Below are 13,185 nucleotides of genomic sequence, written 5' to 3'. Positions count from 1 at the left end.
CTCCCACCCCCCATTCTTCTAAACTCCATCGAATATAAATCCAGAGTCCTCAAACATTCCTCATTGGTAAAGTTTTTCATTCTCGTGAACCTCCTCTGAACATGTTCCAGGGCCAGTACATTTCCTGAGAAATGGGGCCTAAAACTGTGCACAATACTCCAAATGTGGTCTGACCAGAGCCTTACAAAGCCTCAGAAGTACATCCCTGCTTTTATATTCAAGTCCTCTCAAAATAAATACCATCACTGCATTTGCATTCCTAACTACTTACTCAAACTGTAAGTTTACGTTGAGAAACTCCTGGACTAGAACTCCCAAGTCTCTATGACTTCCAACTTCTGAATTTTCACCCCATTTAGAAAACAGTCCATGCTTCTATTCTTCTACCAAAGTGTATGACCTCACACTTTCCCACACTGTATTCCATAGAGCACTTCTTTGCCCACTCTCCTATCCTGTACAAATCCTTGTGCAGCTTCCCTGGCTCCTGAATGCTACTTATCTTTGTATCGGCTGCAAACTTCACCAGAATGCCCTCAGTTCCTTCATCTATATTGTTAATGTATAAAGTGAAAAGCTGTGGTCCCAAAACTGAGCCTTGTAGAATAATATTTGTCACCGGCTGCCATCCTGAGAAAGTCCCTTTTATCCCCACTCTCTGCTTTCTGCCAGACAGCCAAGCTTCTATCCATGCTGGCACCTTGCCTCTGACACCTTATGGGCCCTTATCTTACTCAGTAGCCTCCTGTATGGCATCTTGTCAAAGGCCTTCTTGAAGTCCAGATGGATAACGTCCATTGGCTCTCCTTGGTCTAATCTGCTCATTACTTCCTCAAAGAATTCTATCAGATTTGTCAGGCGTGACCTTCTCTTGATGAAACCATGCTGACTTTGCCCTCATTTACCATATATTTCCAAGTATTCAGAAATCTCATTGTTCACAATGGATTCCAGGATCTTATCCACAACTGAGGTTAGGCTAATCGGTCTCTAATTTTCCACGTTTTGCCTTCCTCCCTTTTTAAATGGGGTCACGTTAGCGATTTTCCAGTCTAGGACCCTCCCTGATTCTAGTGATTCCTGAAAGGTCACAACAAATGCCTGCACTATCTCTTCAGCTATCTCCATTAGAACTCTGGCGTGTAGTCCATCTGGTCCAGGCGATTTATCTACCTTCAGGCCATTCACCTTTTCTAGCATCTTCTCCTTGGTGATGGCCACCATACTCAGCTCTGCCCCCTCAATCTCTTGAATTCTTGGGATATTACTCGTTTCTCCCACTGTGAAGACTGATGCGAAGTAATTATTCAGTTCCTCAGCCATTTCCTTATTCTCCACTACTATCTTTCCAGCGTCATTTTGCAGCAGCCCCATGTCCACATTTACCTCTCTTTGTCCTTTACATATAAACAAAGAAACTCTTACAGTCTTACTTTATTACTGGCTAGCTTATTCTTATGTTTAATCTTCTCCCTCCTTATTTCTTTTTCTTGTTGCCCTCTGTGGGTCTTTGTGAGCTTCCCAATACTCTGGTTCTTCACCACATTATACGTTTTCCCTTTTGCTTTCATGATATTTCTGACTTCTCTAGTCAGCCATGGTTGCCTCATCCTCCCTGTATCATGCATCTTTTCTCATGGCTTCAATCCCTGCTGTGTCTCCTGAATTATTCCCAGAAACCCCTGACATTGCTGTTCCACTGTTTTTCCTGCAAGGCTCTTCTTCCAGTCAATTTCATCCAGCACCTCCCACGTGCCTCTGTAGTTGCCGTTATTTAGCTATATTACCGTTATCTCCAATTCTATCTTCTCCGTCTCAAATTGCAGAGCAAATCCAGTCATATGATCACTGCCTCCTAAGGGTTACTTCAACTTAAGCTCCCTTATCATGTCTGCCTCATTGCACAATGCTAAATCTATTATTGCCTGTTCCCTACTGGGCTCCACTGCAAGCTGCTCCAAAAAGCCATCTTGTAGACATTCCATAAATCGGTTTTCTTCCACTACCAACCTGATTTTCCCAGTCGACTAGGAGAAAGTGAGGACTGCAGATGCTGGAGATCAGAGCTGAAAAATGTGTTGCTGGAAAAGCGCAGCAGGTCAGGCAGCATCCAAGGAGCAGGAGAATCGACGTTTCGGGCATAAGCCCTTCTTCAGGAATCCGAAACGTCGGTTTCTCCTGCTCCTTGGATGCTGCCTGACCTTTCCCAGTCGACTGCATATTGAAATCCCTCAAGATCACTGTAACTTTGTCTTTCCTACACATCCTTTCTACCTCCTGGTGTATCTTGGGCTCTGGCCCGAAAGGTCGATTCTCCTATTCCTCGGATGCTGCCTAATCTGCTGTACTTTTCTAGCAACACACTCTCGACTCTGACTGCAGACCTCACTTTCCCCCTTCTTCCACAGTACTGGTACTAATGTCGCATGAATTCAAATCCATTTCTCTCACACCAATCTTTGAGCCACTTACCAACCTGCGTAATTGTATTGACCCTGTGCCAATTAGGTTGTGACTCAGGTAGTGATCCAGAGATTATCACCCTTTTGGTTCTTCTTTCTAATTTAGCTACTAGCTGTTCATACTTCCTTAGCAGAACCTCTGCCTTAGTTTTATCAATGCCATTGGTACCTATGTGGACCATGACCACTGGATCTTTACCCTCCCACTCCAAGGCCACTGTTGAAATATTGTGTGCAATTCTGGTCTCCTTCCTATCAGAAAGATGTTGTGAAACTTGAAAGGGTTCAGAAAAAATTTACAAGCATGTTGCTAGGGTTGAAGGATTTGAGCTATAGGGAGAGGTTGAATAAGCTGGGGCTGTTTTCCCTGGAGAATCGGAGGCTGAGGGGTGACCTTATAGAGGTTTATAAAATCATGAGGGACATGGATAGGATAAATAAGCCATCCCCTGTGTGGGGACGTCCAGAACTAGAGGGCAAAAGTTTGGGGTGAGAGGGGAAACATATAAAAGAGACCTAAAGGGCAACCTTTTCACACGGAGGCTGGCACGTGTATGGAATGAGATTGGACTAGATTGGGTTGGGATATCTGGTCGGCATGGACAGGTTGGAGCAAAGGGTCTGTTTCCATGCTGTACATCTCTTTGACTTTGTGACTCTAAGTTCCTCTGCAGCCCAGATGGGACATAGAAAATGGAGAAGGAGAGCAGTCCCTGGCTTGCATCATGTCTACAACACTTCTATGTAGCTTGGAGAAGTACTCTTGCTTCATATAGCTCCACAAGTTTTAAAATGCTTGATGGTCATTTCTTGAGTGACCTCCAGAGGTCCTATTCTGCATTTTTGGTTAATATACTCGATCACTTGTGTCAGGATCCCAAAACTTGGAATCGATTCTTATTTGCATATATAGAAAGTTTTGTGCCTGACTGGCATCCAGCAAAGAGTAAATCCTGATCTAGTTTACTTACTGGGCAAACATATTTGTACATTATGACATAAGGTGTGTGATTTATATACATTTTAGTATATCTACTTCGGATTTTTAAATTTTTGAATTAATTGCATGTAGGCTTGCTATATGTATGAAGGGGTTTAATGATAATCATAAGCATTTTGTAGACATGATAGGTGAATTTACGAGCGAACAAATAAACAGTGTAGTGCATTAGGCTTTTAGATAAAAGATCTTGGAACTTTCTTTTTGGGGAGGAGGTGCTTAGCAAAAACACACACAGCCTGGGAAAATACCTTTTTTTGTTTTAGCTTGTGCATTTTACAGAAGTTTTGGCTGAAGCTGAATGGATAAACCAGTTGCTCCTGAAAAAGGAAGATAGCTTTAAGTCTGTTACAAAATAAATTTCCCCAATATAAGGAGCTTGCTTACTTTAAAAGTTCCAGAGCTTGGTTAATTTTTTTGGTGTTTGGTTAAAATGCTAGTGCTTGGCTAAAATGCTGATGTGACTATCTGAAGCTGAGAAAGTCTAAGCTCAGTTGTAAGAATGCTCCAGGAAGAGGCTATCAGATTCACAAAAGGGCAAATTAAAGCTACAGTTAAGTCAAACCCGATGATGCGATGAAAAGGTGGGGGTACTATGGAGGAAAGTCATTGGTATTAATGGGATTACATTTTGCATTATGAAATCTTTAAATTTGCTTCATATGCAAATTGTTTGGTTTATTCTATTGTAGCTTTATTCCTTTTGCATAATAAACTTCTTGTTTTATTGTTAAACCTGATTCTACAGCAGTCCATGATTGTGTTTCAGTGAAAAACCAAGTCATTAAAACCAAAACAAAATCAGGCAAATTTCACTCTGGGATCTGACTTGTCTAGTAATAAATTAGCTAGGAATGTAACAATAGGCAAGAGGTCCTATACCTGCTTCAGACTGGCATCCAACGAGATGTCGAATACTGAACTTACTTACTAATAGGGCAAATAAGACATGGGAGGTCACCACCTATAATTTGCAATAATTTTGCAACAAAAAAAAGAAAAATGAAACTTCTCTTCCAATGTCTTGGAATACCTTGTGAGGGTTTTTTTTGTAAATCTTCAGCTGAGCATCTAACTTTTTATACCATACTTATGTGACAGTACTGGAGTCACCAGTGTCGTGCATATCAGCCCAGCAGCAAGCCTAACACCAGACGAAACCGAGGAAGTAAATTTATTTTCACCTTACAATGTAAAAAGTGCTCCTTAGGGATTTTTCTGGCTATTCAAGGGTCATTATGTCGGTACCCTCAAAACTTGAAGCAGTGTAACAACTGGTTTATTTGAGTGCAAACGAGTTGGCTATACTTTACTGTGTAAAAGATCAGGTGTTTTTGTTAGCTTAAGATTACAGAGGAAATAAATGTGAAGCCCCTCGATTCCTTGCATGCTCAATTGTTAGAAATTGCTTAATCCTATCAATAGATGTCTAGTAAATTTATATTGACTTAAAACAAGCTAATAAATGTTACCATCAAGATAGAAACTCCCATCCCTGAGGTCCTGGTTTCCCTGCTGGTCCCTGTTGGCCAGCATTTTGCAGTTGTAATGATAGTGAAACAAATAACATTTGCCATCATTATACCTGTGAAATTGATAGCAACCTCTGGAGTCAATATGTGCCCGGTTAAATATGGAAATCCATAAATTTCCATCAGCGAGTATGTCTTTCCAGAGGGTGTGCTTTTGAGGTCCTTTCCTGCTGGCAATCAATTGGAAATCACTGAACGGATAAGAACTTTGTGTCTTATAAAAAGTTACAAACTGTTGAATGGGGTGCATTTGAACATTTATTATCAATATGGACATATTCAGTTTATAGTTACAACTGAACAATCTCATTGACCCCAGAAACATAATATTAAATATATGTAATGTCAAATTTATTCATAGTTATAAGAAATTCCATGTCTTAAAAACAATATTTTTTAAGCGTTCAAACGTGATCCCAATCATTTAGAGTCATAAAACCGCACAAAATGGAAACAGCCCATTTGTCCATGCTGACCAGATATCCTAAATTAATCTAGTCCCACTTGCCAGGATTTGGCCCATATCCCTTTAAACCCTTCCTATTCAGATACTCTTACAGGTGCCTTTTAAATGTTGTATTTGTACCAGCCGCCATCACTCCCTCTGGCAGTTCATTCCCTGCATGCAGTATCCTTTGTGTGAAAAAGTTGTCCCTTTTAAATCTTTCCCTTTCACCTTAAGCCTATGCCTTCTAGTTTTGGACACCCCCATCCCGGGGGAAAACTTTGGCTATTCACCCTATCCATGCCCTTCATGATTTTATAAACCTCTATAAGGTCACCCCTCATCCTCCAACCCTCCAGGGAAAATAGTCCCGGCCTATTCAACCTCTCCCAATAGCTAAAACCCTCCAACACTGGCAAAATCCTTGTAAATCTTTTCAGAACCCTTTCAAGTTTCACAACATCCTTCCAATAGTTGAAAGGCCAGAACTGCATGCAGAATTCCAAAAGTGGCCTAACCAATGTCCTGATTTATTTCCTATCTGCAAAATTTAAATTGAAAATTGAAAAGATTGACAAGTTTTTACTTTCTGGTTTGCTCTCTGTGAAAGTTCATTCATTTTTCCAGTTTACAGCTCTAATACTTGGAATCAAATTCAAACACATTCTGCATTCTAGTTCATAAAACAGTCCTATGGCAGTAGGAGAGTCAGCAAAAACTTCATTACTGCAGTAGTCTGCAGGGTCATTAAAGTAATAAAAATATACAGCAGGAGCAAGAAGTAATAGAATGAGAACAGAATAGCAAGTAAAAAAAGGCACATTTTCAAACATTAACTTGTGAAATAATACTGCCAGCAACCTCTTTCTGTAACTTTCTCATATCCTATATCTGTAAATTAGGATGACTACTTTATAAATAAAATAGAGGGACAGATATGATTCTCAGCAAAGTAGCAGGATGGAAAATAATAAGCTGCACAGAGGAGTGAAGCACATTTCTTTTTCTGGCAGCCTATGTTCTAACAGTTGTACATGCAGACTATAAATGCAAAGGAAAATCCATGAGTGTATCATCACATCACTGAAATGAGTTCAGACACCATGTATAAATAATACAATAATATTGTTCAGGAATGTCAGTTTCTCATACTCACTGTCTCAATGACCCAGTGTTTATTTAGCCTTCTGAAAAACAAAATTGGTAATAGGACTTGAACTTGTGTGTGCCAAAGAATAGCTTTACACTTAATGGTACCTTCATATTCTTTTCTAGGTGATCTGTCTCCACTTGAAATGAAAATGCTGACTGGAATTTTGAACATACGACAGCTCGGTTTCTTTCTCAGTAAATATTAAACTTTTTTGAAGCTACTTGCTAAAGCAATAAGGAGTTCTTTGACAACACCCTGTTGGTTTTACACTAAATCACAAACACATTGGCAGAACTCTTCCAATTTCCAGTTAAACTAGTTTGTTGAGTGGGTTCATGGTGTTGAGTTCACCACGGATCTGAGCAACATTTCTGATGCAATCTTCCACTCTGCGCCTCACTCATTATGTAACTGGGCTGTTGGTTGCCTATCTCAGGGAATCGTGATGTGGAGGTGTCAGTGTTGGATTGGGGTGGACTAGGTCCAAAGTCACATGACACCAGGTTATAGTCCAGTGGGTTTCTTTAAATCACAATGCCCCAAAAGCTTGTGATTTCAAATAAACCTGTTGGACTATAACCTGATGTCATGCGACTTCTGACCTTATCTCAGGGAACCACACAGGTGGTGAGGCAGAAATGTTCACCACTTTCCCAGCTCTAATGCCTCTGACCATAACACCATAACATACAGGATCAGAATTAGACCAATCAGCCCATCGAGTCTGTTCCATTTCATGACTGGAATGTTTCTCAATTCCATACTTCTGTCTTCTCCTCTTACTTCCCTTAACCCTTAATCCCCTTACTAATCTTGATCCATTGAGCATAGTTAAGACATATTTACTGTCTTAAATATGCTCAATGGCTTTTCCTCCAGAGCCCTCTGTGGCAATGAGCTCCATCAGCTGGCTGAAAAACAATCCTCCTGATCTCAGTTCTAAAGTACCATCACTTGACCTTGAGTCTTTGCCACTGGGTGCAAGTCTCTCCTACTTGTGGAAACATTGTCTTCATGTCCACTCTGTCCAGGCAACTCAGTGTTGTGTAAGTTTCAATCAAATTCCCCCCTCATTCTTCTAAATTCCATTGAGTACAGACCCAGAGTCCTCAACCACTCTTCATATGACAAGCCATTCGTTCCCCAGGATCATTCTTGTAAACTTTCACTGAACCCTTTCCAACACCAGAACATCTTTCCTTAGATAGGAAGCCAAAACTGTCACAATATTCCAAATGTGGCCTGACCACAGCCTTTTTCAGCCTCAGCAGTACATCCCTGCTCTTGTTTTCTAACCCTCTTGAAAAGAATGCAAACATTGAATTTACCTTTCTAACTGTCAATTGAACCTGCATGTTAACCTTAAGAAATTCTTGAACCCAAGTGCAGTTGTGCTTCAGACTCTGGCACTGTAGTTAAAACCCTGCTATGCACAATTTTGGGTGCTGAAGGCCAAGAATAACCCCTCACATTGTGGTGCTGGAATCTCACCATGCAACGTACAGCTTAGAGGAAAGGAAATACCTCTCCCTGCTTTGTAGACAGGCACCTAGTGAAGCTGGTAGTTGGAGTGATGGACAAGAGGGCAAGCCTTTTTCCAGCTGACTGCCATACCATCAGATCATGCCAGTCTGGACACCATATGCAGTCCAGGATAATGTTGTGCCTGAGTGAAGCCGGTAAGCCTGCTGGAAGAAGGCCACTTATCTTCTGCCCTTCACAAGGGTAAGTGCTATCATCTTCTCTCTGCTACTTCAGATTCATAGAGCCATATCTCACTATAACTCTGTCACTTCATACACATTTCACCAAGGCTCATGCACTATATCTCTCAGTGTGTATTATGTCCACTCAACGGGTCCCACTGCAATTATCCTCTCAAACCTATGACTGTTCCTGCCCTCAGCACTTCCTACTCACTTACTGGAGCCAATTGACCACATCTCCTGCCAATGCATCAGCACTAACTGCTCTTCTATCCTTTACTTTGGGTGGCAGAGCTATTATTTTTTGGTGCAGGCAAATTATTATCCCGAATAAATGAGTAGGCAGAGCACGGGCCATTCAGGGTCAATGGTGTCAGGGGTTGGAATTGGTGAGAACAAGTGGAGAAGATGTTGCAGGCAGTACAGAGAGTGGTAGAGCATGAGCCTTTGTGGGAGGTGGGCACAGTAGAAGAGATAGAGTGTGTGAGAGATATCACACTCTCTGGCAGACAGACAAAGGACATTAATATTCTTCCTATTGTGCAGGGTATTCCTACAGATGGTTAAGACTACTTTAAGGTAGGAGGCAACTTTGGACCAGGCTGGCATAGTCTGGTGTGGTGGTATCCATTATTGGTCCTGGAAGAAGAAGTCCTAAAATCCTTCTTCAGATCTGATCTGAAGAAGGCTCACTGTCCCAGATACATTAACTCTGCTTCCTCTTTACAGAGGGTAAAACTGAGGACTGCAGATGCGGGAAACCAGAGTCTAGATTAGAGTGGTGCTGGAAAGCACAGCAGGTCAGGCAATATCTGAGGAGCAGGAAAATCGATGTTTTGGGCAAAAGCCCTTCATCAGGAATGGAGGCAGGGAGCCTCCAGGGTGGAGAGATAATCTCTACAGATGTTGCCAGACCTGCTGAGGTTTTCCAGCAATTTCTTGTTAGTAATTAGCTTGGTATGGAATGGTGAGAGAACTCATCAACTCATACCTAGCCAAATAAATGTGAGCTTTAGCCCTTAGAATCTATCATATAGGATGTATAGCAGGGGCGTTCAATATACATGGCATATCAAGCAGAATGAGCATGGCTTCATGAATGGAAATTAGGCCTAATTTATTGAATTGTCTGAGGAGGTAACAAATTGGATAAAGGGGAAGCAGTAGATGTAATATTTCTGAGTTTGATTGGGTACTGCAGAGTGGCTACTTAATAAACTAAGAACCCAAGACATTGGAGATAGTATATTAGCATGGAGAGAGGATTGCCTAACTCAGAGATGACAGAGAGTTGGAATGAAGGGGTATTTTTCAGAAGGCAATCTGTAACTAGTGTAGTGCCATGGGGATCAGTGCTGGGGCTACAATTATTCACAATGCATATTAATGACTTGGACAATGGAAGTGAATGTACTATTTACAAGTTTACAAATGACAGAAGAAGAGGTGAGAAGGCAAGAGGAGAGGATAATACATAGAGTCAACAGGGCAACTAGGTGGGCACATTGAATGGACAAAACCATGGCTAATGGCAACAACCTGTGAAAGAATATGAAGTTATGCAATTGAGCAGGAAGAATAAAGGAGCTGAATATTATGTTCATGGAGAAAGAATGCATGAGTAGATCCAAGTTCAGCAGGTAAATACATTGGCAAATGGAATGTTGGCCTTTATTTCCAGAGGGATGGGGCATAAGAGTAGGCAAGTTTTGCTAAAACTATAGAAAGCATTAGCTAGACCACACCTGGAATACTATGAGCAGTTTTGATATCCTTCTCTAAGAAAAGATATATACTGCATTGGAGGAAGTCCAGAAGAGTTCACTGGATTGATCCTGGCTATGGCATGATTGTCTTATAAGGAGAGGTTGAACAGATTTGGCCTGTACTCGCTGGAATAGAGGAATAAAAGGCAGCCTTATTGAGACATGTAAGATTTTTATGGGCTTTACAGGATAGATGTCAAGAAGTTGTTTCACCATGTGGGAGAGTCTAGGACCAGAAGTAATAATCTCAGAATAAGAAGTTGCCCATTTAAGACAGAAATGAGGAGGAATTTTGTCTCTCAGAAGCTATCTAGAATCTGTGGAATTCTTTACTGTGGAGGCCTGTAGAAGCTGAGATAGAAAGAGGGTTATAGGGAAAAGGCAAGCAAGTGGAATTGAGGATAATCAGATCAGCCATGAACTCATGGAATCGTGGATCAGACTTGATTGTCTGAATGGCCTACTTCTGTTCCTACATCCTGGGGGTATACTTGGACAGATTTCTGAGGACACTATTTACTCAGGTACATAATACCTTATCGAAGGACTACTTCTGAAAACTGAGGACACAAAGTCACCCTATTGCAGTAGTACTGTCATAGGAAACATAATTATTCCTGCCAGCTAGTGGATTCTTGTGCTTGCATTTCCGTCATTTCACTAATAGATGTGGTACCACAAATATTGAAAATTTAGTTGGTATGAGGAAAAAATGGTAATAAGTTTATTTTTAAAAATGAGAGTAATCTAGTCTGCAGCAAATTCTTCAAGTAATGGTTAGATTAATGAGGTGTGATGGTTTCTGAAAGATGAATTTCATCGCATAAAGAATTATGTGCATTCTAAGCAAGCTAATAGATAGCTGGTTGTGAATATGGTAGGGCAGTAATTCTATCAGACAGTTTTGACGATGTTATATTTAAACATTTGCAGAATCGCAGAATTACGATTTATGACCATTGATATTTAAGCAGAAAATTCTCCTGGCATTGTTTACTGATTTTCAAACAAAATTCACCCCTTTAATTGTCTCTGCTCCTTTCCCAATCTTTCTGGATATCTCTCTCTGTCTTTCTGGTTGCTTTTTATTCTTTATTTCAAAATATGTTTGTTATATTCTTTCCAGATTTACTCAATTTTGACCACTGCATTCTTCAGAGGACTAAGAACATTGAAAAAATAAGTATGATTTAACATCAGTAAGTAGAGAAATAGAACAAAAACAAAGGGGGACAGTTTTAGAGTTGCTACAATATACTTACTCCCAACAGTCCCATTGACACCTGGGAAACCCTGGTCCAAGACTGCGTGAAGTGCAGTGAAAACATCTGGGAAGGATCTGCTCACCTCATGCCTCATTGTGATGGGAGGCTGAAGTCAAGCATTGGCAGAGAAAGTAGCATATGACATCCTGGGCAAGCCACCCTCTTATGCTGCCAACCACTGTCTGCTCCATTTGTTAAGGACAGAGTAAACCACCTCAAGTATGTTAAGACAATAGCCTAGAACCCAACCTTTTCTTATTTTTAAAGGCAAGTCTAAGACATTGTGTTTCGGATGCCATTTGATTGGTCAAACTATCTGGTTTGAAGCAAAACACAGTTTATTCTTATATTACACTTAAAATACAAACAAAAGAAAGAAGAATTAGGATAGCTTAACTCTAATGGAAAACTTAACAGAATAATACATGATTTACCAACTAATCAGCAACTGTTTCAATATAGTAACATCCCATAAACACAGCCTTGCAAAGGCAAATTCAGTAAAATAGACTGCACATGCAATTCTCCAGTCCAAGAGGAAAGGGCACCAAGAGAAAACTCAGACAGATGGAGAAAGAAAACTCCAGCATTTTGCTGTCACAGGGAGAGGTGTAAGTCTCAACAGCCAATGAAAGTTAGACTAAAATCCTAGTTCTGTTGGAGCTTGATCCCATCCCTTAATACTGCATCTATTGTTGCAAATGTTAAAAAAAAAGCCAAGTCCTCAGAACATGTTTACTTTATTGGGTTGGAGCAGAAAAACAAAATACACCTCTTAAAACCACAGTATCATCACACATCTATATCCAAGACTGAAGGCCATGCATTGGACTCTTGAATTACCTGATAACTTATTTCTGGTGTGTCAGCAAGTTATTCTCCTCCATGAGGGACTATTGAAGAGAAGACAACATGCATAGGAGAAAGTTAAGTTGCAAGAGGTCCTGGTCAGGTTGGAAGACAATGACACAGCAGAAATTAAGAGGTTTAAGCTTGATATCGATTTGTAGGTGCGTGTGAGGAAGATAGCTGTGAATTTGGAAAGTCGGGTCCACAGAGGTTCATAGGGGAAGGTTGCTATCTGGGCACAGAGATAACATCGACTGGGAGTATATTTACATGGAAAAGATTGGGCTGTGACCTAGGAACACTTAATAGATGCATGAGAACTGTAGGGTCAAAGGGGCGGATGCATGATTTAGAGACCTTTGGGAAAGAACGCATTTAGACAAATCAGCAAGAGTCTTGTATCTCAGCTTGAGGCACACATGGCACTCTCAAGGTGGGACACAGAGGACCATTCAGAAGCATGCAGGAGGGAAGAAAAAGTTGTTGGTAGCTGAACATAAAGGGTTGGGAGCAGTAATAGAAACACAGGAGCAGAGTAGGCCACTCAGCTTCTTAGATTATGGATGATCCATTACTTCATTGCAATTTTCCTGCACTGTCTACATATCACTTCATCTCATTAGAATCTAGAAATCTACTGATCTGTCTTGAACATACTCACTGACTAAATGAAAATAAATCTCTTATGTCAGTTCTAATTGGTTTGCCCCTTATCCTGAGACTGTTTTCCTGCGTCCTAGATATCCTTTCTGCATCTACCCTATTTACCTCTCTAAACACTTTGTAAGTTTCAATGAGATCACCACTTATTTTTCTGAGATCCCCAGAATATAAGCTCAGCTTTCTCAATCTCCCTTCTTAGATCTATCCTACTGATCCAGGAATTATTCTGGTGAACTTCTACCACACTCTCACAATGGCAAGTATATCCTTTCTTGGGTAGAGATCTAAACTTTTTGTTTTATTCATTCATAGGATGTAGGCATCACTGTCTGGGCCAGCATTTG

The 13,185-nt window shown here is 40.7% G+C and overlaps 1 protein-coding gene and 1 long non-coding RNA gene across 3 annotated transcripts in view; both read right to left on the bottom strand.

Annotated features, from left to right (window-relative positions):
• Positions 1-13,185, bottom strand: part of kcnd2 (potassium voltage-gated channel, Shal-related subfamily, member 2) — a 489,839-nt gene that overhangs the window by 205,209 nt on the left and 271,445 nt on the right. The gene's annotated exons all lie outside the window — the stretch shown is intronic.
• The window catches only part of LOC122559696, a 94,290-nt gene that overhangs the window by 20,016 nt on the left and 61,089 nt on the right, over positions 1-13,185 (bottom strand). Inside the window, exon 2 of the long non-coding RNA XR_006314509.1 lies at positions 6,596-6,626. This is a non-coding gene — a long non-coding RNA (uncharacterized LOC122559696). The remainder of the gene's footprint in view (positions 1-6,595; positions 6,627-13,185) is intronic.

This window comes from Chiloscyllium plagiosum, chromosome 19 (assembly GCF_004010195.1).
Source record: "Chiloscyllium plagiosum isolate BGI_BamShark_2017 chromosome 19, ASM401019v2, whole genome shotgun sequence".
NCBI lineage: Eukaryota > Metazoa > Chordata > Chondrichthyes > Orectolobiformes > Hemiscylliidae > Chiloscyllium > Chiloscyllium plagiosum.
Note: the sequence above shows the minus strand (reverse complement) of the source record. Positions and strands in the feature narration are given on the sequence as shown.